Source organism: Lissotriton vulgaris, unplaced genomic scaffold, assembly GCF_964263255.1.
Source record: "Lissotriton vulgaris unplaced genomic scaffold, aLisVul1.2 SCAFFOLD_228, whole genome shotgun sequence".
Taxonomy (NCBI): Eukaryota; Metazoa; Chordata; class Amphibia; order Caudata; family Salamandridae; genus Lissotriton; species Lissotriton vulgaris.
Window position 1 is genome coordinate 320,948 of NW_028252959.1, and position 18,777 is coordinate 339,724.

Sequence of the window (18,777 nt, forward strand, 5' to 3'; positions counted from 1 at the left end):
CCGCTCCCGTCGCAACAACATACGGGTCCAGGGGGTCCCCCAGAAAGCAGAAGGGACGGATGTCACTAGCTACCTACAGGACCTTTTACGAAACATCTTGGGGGAACCTGCTGACTTTATCGTCCGCATTGACAGAGTTGGGCTTCCTAGACGCGCTTCCGCCCCACCGCCGGACATCTTAGCCTTTCTCCCAAACTCCCCGCTAAAAGAGAGGATTCTTCGGGAAGCCAGACGGGCACAACCTCTTCAATTTCAAGGCCACCCTGTCGCCCTATACCAGGATCTTTCGGCCATCACACTACAAAAAAGGAAAGCGTTTAAAGTTGCGAGGGACTTTCTGGGACGGCAAGAAGTTCCATATTCATGGGGCTACCCGTTCAGGCTGATATTTAAATGGAATGGGGCCCTACACCAAATGTGCTCGCTCAAAGACACTTGTGCTCTTCTGGGACTTGATCTGGAAGAAGACGCGCCAAAGGTGAGAGCATCGCAAGGGTCCTCCAGAGGAGACTGGCAAACAGTGGGCCGTAGACGATCCCCGCCGCAACGCTTGAAACCCGAGGCCCACATCATAACGCAGGAGAGGGCGACGGCAGTGGCGGAAGTAGCCAGGGAGACATCACCCTCTAAATGATCTTTACACTTGAGGGGGGGATTGATCATAGCACGTACCATGCTCATGGGCTGAAGGGATGCCGGGTGGGGGGCCGCGATGGCCGCCATTGGACATGACCCTTGTAAGTAACTTTATGTGGGCTTTTGGCCGGGTTCTCAAATAAGTTCACGTACAAGGGAGTTCTAGGCAACGATGGTTTTATTGTTTTGTACTGCCTTCTCTTTTGTACAGGCACTCTGTAGAACGGTAACGGGTTGTCGGCGTCCTCTGCCGCTTGTTTGGCCGCTCCTAACCGCCAAATCTCCCGGTGCCTTCTGGTTGTTGTAGGCCTTGCTTCCGCCGTTTTTGCCTCTCGTCAGTGATGCCACCAAAACAGAAAGAAACCAATATTAGGCTACGTTTTTCGGTGCTTAATCAGGGTAGGGAAGTGAGGGATCACACGTGCTCTTCAGTATTAGGGTGCCGGTAACGTGAAGGAAGGGTAACAGTGCACAGAAGGTCGGTTGCTCGTGTTACGGCGGTTTACCCCACTTACGGCCCGCCCACCCCGTGAACCGTGACCGTACCTGCTCTAGCCACACTTTGTGTGAAGTGTGGCTGGGCGATGCGCCTTCCCTTTGGCCTCCCGGCTTGTCGCAGTCGTCTCTGGTCTTTCGTCCCTCGGCTTCCCAGGTCTGTGTTCTACTGTCTCCCTTGACACCTGCCTCCGTCCTCCGTTGTTCTTCTCCCGCCTCCTCCTTCCGATGGTCCACGCTCCACTCCTCTCCCGACCTCCTCCTCTGCTCACCCGTCTCCTCCAGCCGATGTTCCCCGCTCGTCTCCTCTCCCGACCTCCTCCTCCTCCGCTCACCCGTCTCCTCCAGCCGATGTTCCCCGCTTGTCTCCTCTCCCGACCTCCTCCTCTGCTCACCCGCCTCCTCCTCGATCGCGATCTTCGTTTCTCCGTCTTCCGTTCTCCTCCACTCCGCTCCTCTCTCACGCCACCACTCTCCACTACCTCCGGGTGTAATACACACCTGAGTCCGGGTTGGGCGTTCCTTTACTTCCAGCTGGTGGGCGGGTCCAGGGTCCAACTCCGCCCAGTTAAAGTAACACGGCTCCCCCTGGTCCTGTGAGGGTTTGAACCAGTCGTCTGCCGTTTTCCAGGTATCCGTGTGCTGTGCAAAAAGAGGGGACACAGGTAAAGGTAAGCCAGGAGGGCCCGAGTCCGGGTCCTCCTCGTCACACTTTACCACGGCCCTGTGTGGACTGGCAGGACTGGGACTATACATTCTTATGGTTTGGGGGTTGGGAAGTGGGCATTGGGTGGGGGGAGATGAACATTCAGGTCTGAGAATTTGGGTCTTGGTTTGGGCGAGTTGGTTTGGGAGTTGGGGCAAGGGGGGGGGCAAGGGGAAGAGAGGGATTGGGGGGGCGATGTTGGGACGGGGTTAGGAGTGGGATTGCGGGAGGTAGCCAGTGTGCCAGGGGGTTCTGTGGGACTGGAGTGCTCATCGAGTCTTCATTGGCTCCAACAATGGGATTGCATTTACATAGCCCATGGATCGTTTGATCTCCTATGATGGAGTCTAGTTTGAAGGTATTAACCCTTAATGTGAAGGGCTTGAATAACCCTATTAAACAGAGGGCTGTGATCTTGTACCTGGAGAACTCCGGGGCCGACATATGTTTATTACAGAAAACCCATCTCCTGCCTAAAGACTGGCATAGGATGCGCTCACGCGCCTTTCCCCAGCAGTTTTTTTCCTCTCTCCCAACAAAAAAGGCGGGGGTGGCTATTTTGGTATCCAAGCGCTTCCGTGGCAGCGTGGGAGACAGGATGGGGGAGATCAAGGGCAGGCTGTTAGCATACACCTTTTTACTGGGGGGCCAGCGCTTCACGATCGTCTCCCTCTAAGCCCCAAATTCGGGACAGGAAGCCTTTTTAAAGGGTGCCATTTCTGAGTCACTTCAGTCCCCTACCTCTCTCTTGCTCATTGGGGGGGGGACCTCAATCTAGTGATGGACACAAATGTAGACAGGTCGGAACATCGCTATGGGGACACCCGCGCCATTACAGCCGCTGGTAAAGACTGGCTACGCGAGAGAGACCGAGGGGATCTATGGAGGGCTACACATCCCAACACATCACACTTCACATTTACTCCCATGTACACCACACGTATGCCAGGTTAGTCCACTACTTGGGTTCCTCTGAACTACTTACCACTCTCAGAGACGTGAGCATGGTGCCGGCGGCATTGTCTGATCACGACGCGGTGGAGTTGACACTCCAGGTCCCCAAATCCACCTGCCCCCCTGGAGCGTGGCGACTGCGGGAAACCCTCTTACAACGGCCGGAGGTCACCAAGCAACTTCATGCGTGCCTCGCTGATTATCTGGCTATTAATGACACCCCCGAGACTTCGGTGTCTGCCCTCTGGGGGGCCTTGAAAGCGGTGGCTCGCGGCGAGCTTATCGCAATTGCAGCAGCAGAGGCTAAGGTCCGCAAAGCAAAAAGGGATGACCTTACTGCTCAGGTCTCTGAACTGGCGAGGGTCCACAGTCGCACCGGCGCCCCGCGGGTCTGGAGACAATTGAAGACCGCCAGAGCCCAATTAGCCAGCCTAGATACAGATCGGGCGGATTTCGCCGCTCTGTGCCTCCGTCACTCCTATTACATCGGGGGGAACAAAACTTGCCGCTTACTTGCTAGCGCCCTGAAGGCGAAAACCCAACGTTCCAAAATTACTAGCCTCACGGATGACTCTGGCCTGGATATCACTGGAGAGAACCAGGTCGCGGAAGCGTTCCGGATATTCTACGCCACTCTATATAAAGCAGATTGTGTCGTCGTCGGATGTTAATACCTACTTGGAATCGGCGAAGGTCACAGAGCTATCTCAGGCCAGCGCGGATGCCCTAGATGCCCCTATCCGCCTGGATGAGGTACTCGCTGCTATCTCTCGCCTTCGCCCTCTCAAATCCCCAGGGCCTGCCGGCTTTTCGGCCGGGTTTTACAAAACCGTCAGCCAGCTTCTGGCTCCTGTTCTCACCCGGCTCTTCAATTCCTTTGAGGCCCCGAGCTCCATCCCCCCAGATATGCTTGCAGCCGAGATAGTAGTATTGCCTAAACCAGGTAAGAAACCCACACGTTGCTCCGCGTTCCGACCTATATCCTTACTTAACCTGGACCTGAAACTCTTTACGGGGTCCTAGCGGCGCGTCCTGGTCCATGTCTGCCCGGGATCTTGGAACCCGACCAATCGAGCTTTGTTCCGAATCGCCAATGCAGCGATAACACACGGATACTTCATTTGATTGACAAGGATCACTTCCAAAACTCGGATTCTGCACTGCTGGCTGTCGACGCTGAGGAAGCGTTCGACCGGGTTGACTGGACCTACCTTCAACAAGTCCTGCGGCGCTTTCGGCTAGGGGACCGCTTTCAGGCCTGGATCGCGAGCTGCTACCACCGTCCTCGGGCTAGAGTTCGCCTGGGCGGCCTACGTTCGGACCCTTTTGAGATCCAGCGTGGCACGAGGCAGGGGTGCCCCCTCTCGCCTCTCCTGTTTGCCCTGTACATAGAGCCCCTCGCGCAAAAGATTTGCGACAACCCTGCCATCCAGGGCATGACCTTTGGCCGGGAACCTCGTGTGATCGCCCTTTACGCCAACGATATCATAGCTGCTCTGGATCGTCCAGACCGCTCCTTCCCCGCCTTCCTGGCAGAGTTAGAATCCTTTGGAGCTGTCTCCAGCTTCAAAATCAATAGGGGGAAATCCTTCATACTGCCTCTGGGCAAAAATGCCCAAACACAGGCAACTCTACCTGCTTATGGGAGAGGATTACTGTCGACCGCACAACTCCCATACTTAGGTGTCACTCTTACTTCATCCACGGAGTCTACGGTGACTCATCTACTCTACTCCCAAATTCGGTTCGATCTCTCACGCTTGTCAAAGCGACCCCTTTTCCTGCTAGGACGTGTTGCGGCAGTGAAGATGTCAGCTCTGCCCAAAATTCTGTACATTTTCCAGACCCCTCCGGTGTTCCCTCCAGCTGGCACCATCGCGAGCCTACAAGCTGCCTTCCATCATTTTATCTGGGAAGGCAAGCGGGCACGCCTACATAAACGACTAGCATACAGGATTGCGGACGAAGGGGGCCTCGGTATCCCCAACCTTTTACAATACTTCCAAGCCGCACAACTCCGATATCTGGTCAAGTGGTTCAGAGCAGAATCCGAGAAGCGATGGTTATTTCAGGACAGAGCGATGGCCCAGACATCCCTCTGGAAAATCATGTTCCTTCCCCGGCAGCATCGGCCACGCTACCTCCTGCGATCCCCTATTACTCGTACTGTCATGCAGGTCTGGAACGCGTCGCGATCAAGAAAGGGCTGACTACCTTCCCTTCTCCACTTACCCCCTATCTTGGATAACCCGGAGTTCCCGCCAGGCAATGCTCCTCATGCATTTCCGCAATGGCGCGGCGTCAGCTGCCTCTCTGCCGGCCACCTCTTCGACTTACAGGGCTTTCTCACCCTCGCGGACATAATCCAGGGCTATGACGTTGTCTCCCCTCACTTATTTCAGTACTTCCAACTTAGGCACTGGCTCACACGTCCAGACATCGCCCCCCTAGTTGGTAGACCCATGACGACTTTTGAGGAGTGGCTGGTGACGAAGGACTCGGACAGGCATCTTATCTCAGACCTCTACAAAATGCTAACACCCCGCTACTTCGGGCAAGACAGCAGGCCAGAAGCGATGGGAGGCAGAACTGGGGAGGGCCCTGTCACCCAAGGAATGGAGTTATGTGTATTATAGAGCCTCTCACACTACTCGCAACACCGCAGGTAGGGAAGCGGCGACGAAGTTGGCCATGTACTGGCATCTCACTCCAGTCCGGCTCAACAAAGGTAACCCAACACGTAGCATGCTGTACTGGAGAGGCTGCGGGGAAAGGGGCACCTTGACTCACCTCCTCTGGGAGTGCCGTGAAGTCCAGGACTATTGGAAGGCGGTACTGGACGACATTGATTCCACCTTTGATACTGAAATCCCTAGATTCCCAGCTTACACCATTTTAGGCCTACCTAATGCAATCACCTTTCCCCTAAAGTCTCCCAGAGGTTGCCAGATGGGGATCGCCATGCAAGCCGCAACACAACACGTTCTGTCCCTCTGGGGCTCAAATGCCAGGCCCACTTACACGGGATATTAAACAAAACAAGAGCAACCCATATGTCCTTGCAAACTGCGTAAGTACAGTTGTACTAAAGAAACAACGTCACAAGGAACTCATTTAAAATTTTTGATAACAGATTTGTGGCAATTTGATTGATTGCCCTGCCTGATAGAAAACTATATACTGGTGATCTCTTCTGTATATTACTATGATTTAATCATTACATTTTACACTGACAAGCTCACTGAACAACCCAATGGTTATAGCCTATTTCACTGAACTAGGCACTTTATTTCTGCAAAAGTCAGCAATTTATATACATTTCACATAAAAACATTAAATAAACATTGAAAACAATTTTTGAAAAAAAAAACATTCACATAACCCCAAGTGTGGTGACCGTAACCATATTTACAGTGAAAAGTTGTGACATATTCAAAATCAAGGTTATCAGTACAGAAACAAAAGGAAAAGGACACTGTATAAAATGAGACGATTTTGTTTGTTGTGTGTCTCTTTAATCTATTTCGTCGACGGCGTTTCGACCCTCTCTAGATACCGGGTCTCATCAGGACTGTTTATCTGGGGACAGTACTTGCATGTGAAGCAAAGGAAATCCAACGATTATGGGACTCGTCTTTTATCCCGAGCCAGTAGAAATGATTAACATCTGCTTAGACGATTACTCCGCTTGATACTAGGTGTATTCGCGGCGTGCATTTACTTCTTGTTAGTCCAAGAAGGCGGGGAGAGAAAATGCTCGATCCCACTTCGTTTACGATCAAAACACTCGGCCACTCAATGATGGACCGAGACCGGAATAGTTTTCCTCCGGCACAGCTGCAGCAACAATTAGTTTGCGAGGCCCAGATAAACAGTTCTGATGAGACCCGGTATCTAGAGAGGGTCGAAACGCCGTTGACGAAATAGATTAAAGAGACACACAACAAACAAAATCGTCTCATTTTATACAGTGTCCTTTTCCTTTTGTTTCTGTACTGATAACCTCGATTTTGAATATGTCACAACTTTTCACTGTAAATATGGTTACGGTCACCACACTTGGGGTTATGTGAATGTTTTTTTTTTCAAAAATTGTTTTGAATGTTTATTTAATGTTTTTATTTGAAATGTATATAAATTGCTGACTTTTGTAGAAATAAAGTGCCCAGTTCAGTGAAATAGGCTATAACCATTGGGTTGTTCAGTGAGCTTGTCAGTGTAAAATGTAATGATTGAATCATAGTAATATACAGAAGAGATCACCAGTATATAGTTTTCTATCAGGCAGGGCAATCACTCACACGGGATGGCTGCATAAAATCTGCTTCACCTTGGGAATGGAACGTATCCACGCCACGCTCACACACTCCACGGCTGCCTATCGGAAGGTATGGCTCCTGTTGCTTTCCCTCCTGTCCAAAGAATTTAACGAGATCACATGCCCCAAGTACCTTCGCTTGCTACGACTCACAGAGACCACACATGACCCCTTGTGATCCTCCAGATGACTGCGATATTTACTACACGAATGCATCCATGATTGTTTCACATGTTCGGCACACTGGGTGGGGTGGGAGAGGTGGGGGGGCGTGGGATGGGGTGGGAGTTTTGGTTTTGGTCTTTGTTCCTACAATTTCGTCACCTCACTACATGTGACATTTGCAGCCCAGGCACTATACCTTTGTTATGTCAACTACAACTAGCCAGCTATTTGATCTGTAGAGAACATGTACTTATCTGTATCGATTGCCTTTCATGCCGGATGCATTTCCTTCATATTGTAGTGCCTACTGTTGCTCTTAAAATCAATAAAACAAATTTGAAACTAAAAGCCTTCTACTTTTTAAACTGGAGATTGCACTGAATGGTTCTCGCGCACTGTACACTTAAGGCTTCGCCTTTCATTTCCCTGTTCCTCCTCGGATAGACGGAGGCGGCTAGAGGAGGCGGCTAGAGGAGGCGGGGCAGAGTTAGAAGCTGAAGGGAAGTGGCGGCTATATTAACACGGTCAACATGGTGACGGCCCATCAGGATATGCAAGGCACACCTCAGCTACCTTTGTGTGACCGTCTAGAGTTAATGCACAAGAGCCCAACTGTCAGCCAACCCAGTTGTGTAGAGGAACAGAATGGTTAAGCAAGAAATTGCCCACTTTCTAAAAGCAGGCCTACTCCATGCTGGCAAATTAACTTAAGCTGGAAGAAACAGGTGTTCTGTTCATTCATAAAGTGAATTAGCAATTAAGAGACATTTGCCAACTGCTAAAGGTCCGAGGTCAAATGTCAGTAGGTCTTTTTACTAATTGTTGCTTATTTGTTCCTGGAAAATGGTGTTTACTTTTCTCTTATTACAGTTAATGTTTTTGTCAAGTGAGCTATCTGACAATAATTGTGAAACAAAAGGCTGTAGAATGTCACTTTTTATTCTCTATCACAACATTTAAACAGCTTGTAAATGAATAGTACAAGTATTTAAAACTATATTAGGAATTGAGAAAACTTTTTTTGTAATTCAGAAGTGTGATGCAAATAAAGATTCAAATAAAAACAAAACAAATCAGAACACTTTACTTGGTGATGTGCAAATGACAAATATTGAACTTTATTTCCAAACATTGTACTCTTGTAGTTTTAAAACCATGTCAGTGACAAATTATGTGGACATTTCAATGTAAAATCTGCTGATTGCAAAGGAGTGTGCTGCTACATTATGCTTTAGTTATGTATTTATTAAAAGTGATAGTTTTTAAACATGATTTGAGAAACATTCCTGCCCCTGCCCTGATGACAATGTAGTCAATGAACTAAGAGGCAAGTCAGCGCCATGTGTTTCCTATATGTGGCTAGATTTGTATTCTATATGGAGCTAATGTTTAGTCTATTAAATCAAACAAAAGAGTTTTCTGTACAGCAGATGTGCTGAACTCACATATTTAAAGATGCTCTCATATGTGAAAAAGAAGAAAATGGCGTCTCAGTGAACAAAAATACTTGCCCAGGATCAAATAATTTGAAAAAGGTTTATGGTTCAAGAGCATTATAATTAGGTCAAGTAGATGTTTTAAGTCACTAGACCTGCAGGTATAGTAACATTTTTAGGATTTTTTTGCAGCCCGAAAAGTGGCATTTGCAAATACACAATTTAAAAGCCAACTTTACCAAAATATGTATTTTTATATTGTGAATTCAGAAAGCCCAAACTCCAAATCTCAATCTGCTCTCAATGAGAAATTACATTTACAAGATATTGCAAGGCAATCCCCCATGTTACCCTATGGGAGAGACCTTCCTTGCAAGAGTGAAATACTAAATTAGCCGTATTTCACTATTAGGACATGTAAAACATACCAGTGCATGACCTATCTTTTAAATACCCTGCACCCTGCCCATGGGGCTCACTTAGCCCAACTTTAGGGGTGACTTAAATGAAGTAAAAGAAAAGGTTTCGGCCTGGCCAGTGGGTGCACTTGCCAGGTTGAAACGGGAGTTTACCACTGCACTCACAGACACTGCATGGCAGTTCTGAGATTTGATTTAAAGGCCTTGGGCACATCTGGTGCACTTTACTAGGGATATACTAGTAAATCAAATATGCCACTCATGGATAAACCAATCACCAATACAACTTAGACAGAGAGCATATGCACTTTAGCACTGGTTAGCAGTGTTAAACTGCCCAGAGTCCTAAAGCAAACAAAAAATGTCAGAACAATAGGAGGAAGAAGGCAGGCATAAAGTTTGGAGATAACCCTGTTAAAATGGCCAGGTCCAACACTGACCATAGCTAGCATATAACTGGAGTTAAAAAATGTCCAAGCTGCCTTCTTTCCAAGCCATGGCCCTAGTAGTAAAGACAACCAGCGGCTGCAACTTCGCTCTGCCTGATGACATAAGGTTAGCATACCTTATTGCTGTTCCCGAGAAATTATCTTCTGCTACATAGATTACTGGATAAAATGTGTATGCCTACTCCACATCTGGAACCAATACTATAGCTTGTTCCTGAACAATTGTAAATACTGCTTTCCAGGACACTTTCACTCCAAGGGTTTCTCAGCTACAGAGTCAATCGTATTACTAAAGCGCCATAGCATTATTATAGTGTACACGGATTGGGAGCCGTCCAATGGCTCAGGGGTTTTTAGGTCAAAGCAAAGTTTTTCCTGCTTTGATCAGAGTCTATTTAGAGTTGGCTTGGCAGTTTAGGTTGCACTGTTCCCATGGGGTACAGGGTCAAGACTGATTTTCATATGCCTGGGTCTAAACTGGAATGGTGTGGCTTGCAAAAAACGATTGATTTAACCCAGATCTGTGACGGGGGGAATGTTTCAATAATTCAGCATTCCGTCCATAATCTGTTCTTTTTACACTGGTCACCCTAAGTGGGAAGGGTATGCCCAGACGTGGGTCCCATGCTCGCTATGTCACCAGATTCAAGCTAGCCTGGCTGATGAAGGATGTTAACCTGAAACCAGTCCCAAGATGCTGGTTTCTGGTCCAGGTAAGACCTAGCCTGGCAGTTTGGGCTAGACTGTTTCCATGGGGAACAGGATCACTACTGATTTGCATATGGCTGGGTTTCAACTGGAATGGCGTGCCGTGCAAAAAAATGATGGATTTAACCCAGATCTGTAACTGGGGTGAATGTTTGATTAATTCAGCATTCTGTCCATCTTCTGTTCTTTTTGCATTTGGAGTATGAGAGCATCTTCAGAGATGAGCAATGTGACAACAGGAGATTTGGGAGAGACTGCACTTCACACACGAATGTAGACAAAAAAGTATATTGATGGATCATAGATACCCAAGACAATGGACTCAAACAGGGTGGTGTTCTTTAACATTTCCTACTTAGGTCCTCCTTGTGAGGTGTTGTGAAAAACTGATGCCGAAATACCCAAAATAAAAAATAACACAGGTTTGGTAATTACAAGGTACAGAATTACCTCACCATTATGGGTTTTGGCTTATAAAATAAAGACTTACTCTGGATATTGTTGTTGGCAGAAATAAAATGGCGTACAATATAGTGGTGCAGAGTAGATTGGCGTAGAGTGCAGTGACACAGAGTATTGGTTTTGTGTAAAGTGGTGCTGAGCGCATTGCATGGGGTGTAGAGTGCAGCGGCGTCGAACAGAGTGCCGTGGATTGGCACAGGGTAGATTGCAATGGCGTACAGTGGAACGTGGCAGAGTGGAACAGAGTGACATATAGTGCAGAGGTGTAGAGTAGATTGTTTCAGAGCTGAGGGCAATGGCTTAGAGTACAGTGTCGCAGAGGGCCAGTGTCGTAGTTACTAAGCGCAAAGCCAATGGTAAACAAAGGGCGGAAGGCATTCCCAGGAAAGCCTTCCGAATGTCATCAAGATGTCATTAGCAAACACTTAAACCTAAAAACTATTGAATGGATCTACACAAAATAGCATTTTTTTAAGCAAAGGTCCAACCTTCTGCTACATTAGGTGTACTTGCATTCAGCTATTTTTTTAATGTAGGAGAGCAAAGTTTTAAATGGGAAAAAAAACAATCTTTTTCTTGGCTTCGGTTAGACGAATCAGCGCAAAAAGTTCTATAAGGGAGCCAAAGTAAGGGCACTTTTTATGGGAAAGTTGCACGCAGATTCATTGAACAGCGCCTCGGTGGAAAGTCAGACCTAACTATAACTACACTAGAGCCAGCACTGGCATATGTAATAAATGTATATGTATACATAAAGAAAAACACACAAAGATTAAAATAAGCATTGACAAATCTAACAGGTTGAAAGAGAGTAACAACAAAAAAATGTGAAAGGGACATGAGAAATCAAGAGAATGAGTAAAAGAAAGCTTAATAAAAAGTGAAAGAGACCCTCAAAATCAAACGAGTGCTCCTTGAGAGGGAGGAAGAAAGGACAAATAAGCCATGGAGAGATACCTTATGAATTTTGAGTATTATAAAAAGAATTGATTTGAAATAAGTTTACCTTGTACCAAGAATCAATATATGTCCCGCAGAGGAAATGAAAGAAGCGCGAGATGCTAGTTGTTGTTGTTCAGTGGAATGGTGCTTGCGAAAGCGTGGTAATGATAGAAAACCTACAAGAGTGAAAGAAATCCCTTGAACTTTACCATCAGAGAAAAGTGAATAAAAGCCTCACTGGGAGGGATGAAGCAAGTCCCCAGAGAATAATTGTGGTAGGGCCACAGGGGGGCAGAAAGTGGTGCAACTATAAATGCACCAGCCTCAAGGCTTTATATTATCAATGAAACACCCAGATCAAGAAATACTGAATAAACCCAGAGAGAGGAAGTCAACAATAGTACTAGCAAAAAGAGAAAGAGTGAAATTACCCCACAGAGAAAGCATGTACATAGCCCACATAGGAAATTGGTGGAATATGCCTACACACAATGGAATTAAAAGAGAGACAGAGAAAGGCAAAGAAGGGAAGAAAGAGCTTCAGAAAAAAAATTCAAAACTATGTACAAGAGTGAAAAATGTGAAAGAGAAATTCACATAAATAAGCAATAAAGGAACCCCACAGAAAGAAAATAAGTATAAAGGAAACACTGAGGCAGATTAAACCAGTTATTTCTTCACAAATGCTGGTTGTCAGCCTTTAGTGCGTGTACAGTGTGCTGGATTGGGAGTATAGGGGCCACATCTTCGGAGTACATTCCAAACCATAAGTAAAATCCTACTCTGTGTTTGGTATTAAATCTTCTCATACCAACTTGACAACACTTATAACACTGAATATTTGGCAGCAGGGAGGCAAAATTATCATCATACCAAGCAACTTGAATACACTTACACTCAATCCTGTTGCATATAGAATGTGTTTGTTTATAAAAGACAACTATTTGGCGGCATGTTTTATTCTGCTTGATATATTGTGATCATGGCTTTTTCGTAAAAAGATGGTTTTATTCAATCAATTCTCCTTGTAATCAATGATTATTATTGACATAAGCTGTTCTGAATTTTACTTGTGATCATGAAATATTATTTTAACAATGTTAAATTAAAAAGAATTTAGCAATCCTCATGAGCTTTTCAATATAAATGTATTTTCTGTGACTACTGGAGAACATTCTTCAAACCAGAAGACAACAGCCTCTCAGACACCCTACAGGAGGAAACTGCCACGAGGGGAAGGTTGTGTTATAATTTCAAATACACTTCTCTAACTTCAAGAGAAGTTTCCATTTAGCTCTGTCTTCAGATGAATTTGGAGAAGATGCCTTAATCTGTTTTCTGAAGTAGAGTAGGCTGGGGTAGAGCTAGGTCCTGAGTTCTGATAGAATGGCTATGAAGCTAGAGTTGGAGAAACAGGCAAGTCGAATAGCGGTCGCACTGTGGGTAGGTAGGTATTAGCATATGAAGCTTGAGTTATATAGTACTAGGTTGCATTGGTTCAGGTGCTCTTTAGGAAGTCGGTTTTAGGAACTGGAGCCAAGCATTAAAATGATCAACCCTCCTACTTTTTTGACTTTGTCAATTTGGTCCTTGATCGATAATGGTGTACCTCAGTAGTTGCCTTTTCGTGTGGTAGTGACAAGCTTGAAGAAGGAGCCAGAGTACGTGTTAGTATGCAGGAAACAACAATGAACTATCTAAATACAAAAACTGTGATGCATGTGTTAAAACCTTAGCACTACTTGATTTCTACACTACATTATCAGTTACAGTACTGACACCATTGAAACAGTAAAATGAAATGGCAGCATTGAGAGACTCCAAAACCAGGTTTGCTGATCTCACAGCTGACAGAAAATGCTGGCAAACCTATTTCATGATTTAGAGAAGGCTGACGTCTCGAAGATGAGCAGAGTTAAGATCCCTGCGCTCCGCTCCTAGATGACAGGCTTCTCCTCTCTCGAACCCCATCTGGGTTACAAATTTTACTAAATAAATTTGAGGACTTCTGCCCCTTAAAAGGGTTGGAAATCAACACACCGAAGACCAAACTCATGGCCTTTAGACCCCATAGAAGCTTCATAACCACTTCCTTTCGGATTTATTTCTAAAGTTTTATATAGCACGAACAAGATCCCGAAGGATATCAGAGCGCTTTCCAAAGGAATCGAATATCGCCAACAGGAAAAGACTACACAACCAAAATACTTGCATAAGTACAGACAAATAATCGGAAAAATCCCAAACATATGAATCAATGAGAGTAGTACCATAAACGGGTATGTAGCAGACCACGAAAGGGATACACAATGCGGAAAAGAAGTGCATAGATCCAATATCGACAATAAGTAGGAATACACATTAGGAATACTCGCTTGTTTCCCAAACAAGTGAGTCAAGAAGAGTAATACGATAATCATGAATATAACGGGCTACGAAAGAGGACACACAATGCGGTAAAGAAAGCAGCAGCACATGAGGGTACAATGGTTGTAGGAACAATGATTTCGAGCAAATTATTCTGGGCCAAGTTAAGGTAAAAATGTGATCATTAAGAATCTTTTGGCTTCCAGTTTGAAAGCAGTCGTTGAGGAGATTCTGCATACTTTCTTGTGGAAGAGAGTTCCAAATCCGTGGAGCAGCACCAGAGAAGGCTCAGAGACGGGTTCTCTTTTTGCTAAGGATGGGTGGTTTCAAGAGGAGAGTGATAGCGCTTCTTGAAGCTCTCCCACCGCAGGATAATTCAAGCTTTTGCGCTAGGTACCCAGGAGTTTTGAAATGCAGGGCTTTGTGCGCTAGAACGGCAATCTTTAAATGAATTTGCGCTTCATAGGGCAACCATTTAAGAGATTTTAGGATTGGGGATATGTGCTCATTTTGTTTTGTACCAGTGACCAGTCTGGCCGCAGCATTCAGTGATGCCCTCAGGGGAGCTAGCGTGTATTTGGGAAAGCCACAGAGAGTAGCGCTGCCATAGTCCAACCTCGGCAGGACCAATGCTTGTACCACTTGCTTGAAGTCCTTTTGTGGAAGGAATGGCTTGATGTTTGAGTGTCCTCATCAAGAGATTAGCTCCCTTACACACATTGCTAATATGATTTTTCATATTCAGGTGTTTGTCCTGGGTGATTCCGAGAGATTTGGCTGAGTCTATGATGAGAGGGGTGCAATTGAAGGCAGTGAATTGATTCAGCCAAGGGCCTAGCTTGGGAATGTGGTTAGGGGAGAGATGAAAAGGAATTCAGTATTGGAGGTGTTGAGCAGTAGATGGTTCTCAGTTAACCAGTTTTGCGTAGTAATTAGGGTCGAGTTGAGTGAGATGATGTTGTCCGGGATGAGATTTTCAAATAGAGTTGTGTGTCATCCGCATACATATGGAAGAGAATTTTTGTGGAATTTAGAGAGTTAGCTGGAGGTTCCTTGCAGCCGGTCCATGTTTTTTATTACCTTGGGGTCAGGAGCTCTAACTCTCTTTCTTGGTCACACAGGATCCCTAAAAGCAGCTTGACTATTCCTCATACTTTGGCTGGCATTTTAAAAATACACAACCTTCCAAACTGTGTGCTATTTCCCCAGCTCTGAAGATCTACTAAACCAAGACTCAAACAGATGCACTCTATGGTACGGAGATATGAGGAAATACAAATCTTAACATGTTAAAATCTAAGGAGTTTAAGTTTCCCAAGTCCCTGCTCAAATTGCTCCAGTTTGCCCCACCTTACCTGTTATCTTGGATATCCATACTAATAATATAAAGAGTGGGACCAAACCTTTGAGGCGGGTAAGCTCCGGAACCACTGCGCCAACCGACACACTGCATCCAGCATTGGAAAGGTGAGGCAAAGCAGATGGACATAGGCTATACACCAGCGCAACATATACTTTGGAAAGGACAAAGCACGTTTTGGGACAAAGTAGTCCGTTGGAAGTAGCACCAGCTCTGAGGTGGGCGTGTGCGTACGTTTGGAGCATGAGAATAGCGTTCTATCGTGTTGGAAATGTGTGGCGGCTGAGTACGCCGTGGAGCGTGAGAATAGCGTTCTATCGCGTTGGAAATGTGTGGCCGCTGAGTACGCCGTCGGATGACGTTGACGCGGCGTGTGGCGTCTCAGTGCACCACGCCGTGTTATTTAGTACGCGCCGTGAAGTGCGTGAAGAGGCCAAACAGAAGACACCCGGGCAAGATAAGCATGGCAGGGCGGCTGTGCCGCATTTGCAGACTGTGAGGCCAGAACTTCAGAGCAGGTACACACGCGTCGGCGCCTTAATCAGCGGATGCAGAGCCCGGGCACGATGTGCACGGCACGACGGCAAAAGGCACATATCGGTGGGGGCGCTTTCGAATTGCAGACATTTCTGTCATACCCGACAACGTCGGGACGGGCCGCTAGTTGCTCATAAAGGTATACAGCTTCTTACTGACCTCTGGATCAGACTATGGTCCAACCCTGAACTGGACCTGTACATAAAGGATGTGCTGGGAACAAGAGCCTAGACTCAGGCAATAAAATGAAGTGGTTTATCCATTTTAAGGATTGGTTCACAGAATTAGTTCTGTGGCTTCTTTACATCTTTCCAGAGTGTATAACTACTTTATTCGAAGGCCATTCTAAAGAAAACCTACTGGGACTTTTTAGTAGCCCAGTAGCACCGAACATCTTATCTGGGCTCCCTTTCAATACAGCTTATAACCTCTAAACCTGCACCTAATTTCGAGGCTTGCCTTGACGAGACTACTCCTCCGTTGTCAAAAAGCTTATATTCGTCCTCTTTGCCTTAATTTGGGTATTTATAGATTCCTGGTGGCTCGTAGGATTTGTATATCTGATTCTTCTAGGAACCTAGTACTTACCATCAGTAGATATCTATTTTCAGCCTGGTCTATACGTTCTAGACTCCTTTCTTCTGCTAACACAAACTCCATCTAATCCCTACAAATGTATTGTACTTTATTTCATTTATTCTTTTAAGCGAATTGCTGGGTTTTGTGCTTGACCTTTAAGCACTTTATTTGATCCCATAATGGGAGATGTGTGTTGGTCCACTATATACTTTTAATCAACCTGTCATCAGCGCACTGCTGCAGTTTAGTTCCTTGACGCTCTCACTGCTTACCTTAGTGAGTTCCACCTCATCGTTGGCAAAGCAGGGGGACAACGTGGCATTCATCTTCGTTTTGTGGTTTGCAGCTTCAGGTCGCAAACGACACAATAATCCTGCATCTATTCTTAGCTGCCACATTTGAATTCCTCTCCAAGTGTAGGATAGTTAGTCCCAACTACTATAAAGGTCGGAGCAAATAAAGGACCCTTACCTGAGGCTTTTGCCATCCATCCCTTTTCCCTTCTGGGACTTATTCTCAAACATGCAATTCACTTAGTTCTGGCACTTTGTTCAAGAGGTTTCCAACTGCTGCAACGTTATTACGTATTCCACTGGTTTAGTACATGTTTTAGATTCCTTTGGGGACTAACTGTACATTTAAGCTCAGTGTGTATTATTTGATTGTACTATGTTATTTTGCCAAGAATATTTTATTGCTGCACGATGTCACATCATTATATATTTTATTTGGATATTATTTGCCTTTGCTCTTAATCCATTACCATAATTGCAACCTGTGGCGTTTATATATTGTGTTATTCTTTGTCTGTTAATTTGTGCATTTTACATTTAATGATGTACTTGTATTGCCTCTTGGCGGAAATAAAGTTTTTACTACTATTATGATGATTTTAAGGTTTGATATGCGGCTAGATGTAACACATATAAACGAATCCGCTGCTCTTTAGGGAACACTGAGGTATATGGAAAAATCATGACAAGAAAGAGCAGTTTCAATTCAGCACCTTGATGGAAACTGCAACTAACAGCCTGATGTCCTTAACTGTCGCGCTCTGCTGTACGCCCAGCTCATCGTCATGTTTTGGCAGTCTTGTACTTGTGTTTTTATTTTCCCGCTTTAAAGCAGACATCCAGTACCCGAAAGCCAATAAAATAAGCTAGACAAGAGTAGCTATTCATACCTAATACCCACCAAGTGAAAACATTTCTATGAGGGCTGCAATAAACCACATTATGCCTCCAAGGGAAGAAATGTTACTTGAAAAAACACGATCAAATGTACAACTAGACGTGAGATTATGTCTTAAGTTTAATAAAGGAATATTTTAGGACGTGATCAATGGGATCGATAGTAAAGATGTGACAAGTAGATAGTTAAAACAAGAATGGGCACCACAAATGTTTAGGATACGACGTTATGCTATTAACTCACAGCGACTACAGTACCAGACTGATGACGCAATATTCCCACTAGAAACAGTCGTTTCAGGTGAACAAAATAACAATATTAGACTAAAAATTAGTACTAATGAAAAACTAGCGGTAAACAAGCAGGCAATGGGAGAAAGGTTGAAAAAATATGCTCTTTCCTCAGGAGCACAAATACGAGCCATCCTACGGGGAGCGGGGGCAGCCAGGATGTACCACTGGTCCTCTCTGACGAAGAAGGGCCCGTCGGCAGCTCTGAAGAGCGCCCCGCCTCCTGCCACTGCCGTATGGAGATGCCCTAGCTAGAAGGTATGCTATACATCTCATCACATACCTGTCAGAGTGCCCTGGATAGGGGCGTCGGTCTTCTGAACGCCCCTCCCGCCCCATCATGGTCTCACCTGTGCCGTGGCGCCGCCTGCTCTGCCGTAAGCAGGTAATCCCACATCCTCCTTCTCCCTTGGGCTGCCTGCGGGAAGCGGCGCCAGCTTCCAGCTCGGGCCGCTGCTGCTGTTGGGGGCGTGGCTACATGGGGTTTGTCGCTGAAGGTCCGTCTCATCTGACACCCCGGCAGCAGCAGGAGGCGGGCCTGGCCGAAGCTCCTCCCCGTCTGCACACGGGGGCGGCAACTGTCGCAGCTGTGATGGCGTCAGGGACTGAAGCAGCTATACGGTTGCTGGGGTGATGAGTGCTTCCACAGCGCTTTGTTATTACTCTACGAGGTGCACAAAAGTTGTGGCCGCTGACGTACTTTTTTCTCCCCAAAATGTCTTGTGGCGAGGAGGGATATCTCATCACGAGGACACCTTGTTTC

General features: G+C 46.0%; 1 protein-coding gene across 3 annotated transcripts in view; it reads right to left on the reverse strand.

Annotated features, from left to right (window-relative positions):
* Positions 1 to 18,490, reverse strand: part of LOC147661201 (H(+)/Cl(-) exchange transporter 3-like) — a 301,732-nt gene extending 283,242 nt beyond the window's left edge. Inside the window, exon 1 of one of the 3 annotated variants that reach the window (XM_086951239.1) lies at positions 18,365 to 18,490. The gene's annotated coding sequence lies outside the window, so the exon portion shown is untranslated. Of the gene's footprint in view, positions 1 to 11,754; positions 11,852 to 18,297 lie in introns of those variants that run through there. The other 2 variants (XM_086951240.1, XM_086951241.1) reach the window with 2 other exon arrangements.
* Positions 18,491 to 18,777: the final 287 nt, after the last annotated feature.